We start from the raw sequence: 2029 nt of genomic DNA, 5'->3' as shown, positions 1-2029 counted from the left end.
GTTTGGTGGTAATAATTTAATTAATATTAAAATTACATTTTTATTTTTAAATATAATATTTTTAGTTAAATTTAAATTTTTTATTTTTAAATTGTATTAATATTTTTTTATAATATATTTTTTAAATGTTAATTTCAGTATTTTTTAATTAAGTTACCCAATTGTGGAGTCCAAAACAACCACAAATGGAATAGTTTGTGGCAATCTAAGCCCTCACACACGTGTTTCGTCCTTTGTGGCGGCCACAAATGTGTCTTTTGTGGTTGTTTTTCCCCCCTTTGTGGGAACTTTTGACCGCCTCAAATGACGAATTTTCTTATAGTGAAAGGTGGAACAAATATTTAGTTGTCATGCAATTAGGAAGGAGTGGAAAGTGAAGTTATGCAATATTGAGGTGGAATCAACAATAAAAAGAAAGAGCAATGTGTGGAGCAATATCTCGTTCGATGCGCAGGAAAGAAAGAGACATGATAGAATATAAAGTTCGATAAGGATAAGATAATGACAGGAATAAACATTATCATATCATGTGTTTGTTACACATATGATAACCAATATGATAACATTTTATTTTGTCATATATTTGATACACATCTTGTAACGTCCCAAATTTTGGATCCAAAAACTACTTAAAAATATTTATTTTCTTTTAGAAACAACTATAATTATTTTTTCTTATAAGTAGTTCATTATGTAATAATTTAAAAATGCGTCAGAAAATGACTTGATATATATATATTTTTTTTTTGTAAAAGAATGTAATGCAATTTACTAAAATATTATTTATTCATTTATTTGCAACTTAATATTCGAGTTATTAGATCAATATTCATTTATGCTCCAAAAATAAAATAAATTACCTTTAAGTGAAATTCAAAAGAAAGGTTGACTGAAATTAATGACATTCAATTATTTACTAGTAAATGAAATCTTACTTCCACATTTCTATTAAAAGTTAATGATAAAGAGTAAATAACTTTACAATGTACTACAAAAATTTTAGTAATACAAAACGTTATTTTTTAAGTAAAAGTCTCATTTGCCCACGTGCGTGCACCAATAAAACATCATTCATTCAACTCTTTGAGATCATTAGTACCTAAATGTTGGTGTAAGGGGTCAGTTCATCTCACAGCAAAAATTAAACCAAAAAATAAATTAACAACCATAAAATATGAATATAAAATCATTTCGCCATAAAAGGTTTAAAGAAATTGATTATTTAACAGTTCTCAAGGATGTATCAAAAGTCATAAAATGTAAGTAAATAAATCAAGTAGCAACTGTAGGGCAAATAATTAGATCAAACTAAAAATAATAATAAAATGTATGCAAATTATGCATGCTCCTAAACATATATGATCCAGATATAACCAGCCACACAGGCGTCCACACAGAAGTCAGCCATACCAATGGAGAAAAATTAAACCAGTCACACAGCCGTCCACAAAGATGCATATGATATGTCATGAAATGATAATGATGCTCAAAAGGTACATGTCACCACTCACTCAAATAATCACACAAATCATCAGCCAATTAGGAAACCACAAAGATAACAATATTTAAAACACGAATCACCAGCCACCTAGGCAACCACAAAGATAATGATATTTAAAACACAATCACCAGCCACATAGGCAACCACAAAGATAATGATATTTAAAATACAAGTCACCAGCCACTTAGGCAACCACAAAGATAACAATTATTTAAAACACAAATCACCAGCTACTTAGGCAACCACAAAGATTTCAGTATTTAAAACACAACTAGCAACTTAGGCAACTACAAAGACAAAATATTTCAAATTAAATTTTTTAATCACATAAGACATCAAATTTATATTCTCATGGATGTTCATAGTTACAGCTCAATAACTTCAACATATCAAATATTGCATGTGAACAAATATCTCAAAATCATCACTTTCATTTTAATAATCCATAAGATTCAATTTGACTACGTGTTATTGATAACAATTAAAACTCATATCACCAAGAATACAATAACAACATAAATTTCATTC

The sequence above is a fragment of the Cicer arietinum genome, chromosome 6 (genome assembly GCF_000331145.2).
Source record: "Cicer arietinum cultivar CDC Frontier isolate Library 1 chromosome 6, Cicar.CDCFrontier_v2.0, whole genome shotgun sequence".
NCBI classification, from domain to species: Eukaryota; Viridiplantae; Streptophyta; class Magnoliopsida; order Fabales; family Fabaceae; genus Cicer; species Cicer arietinum.
The sequence above is the reverse complement of the archived record's forward strand: the minus strand, read 5'-3'. Positions refer to the sequence as shown.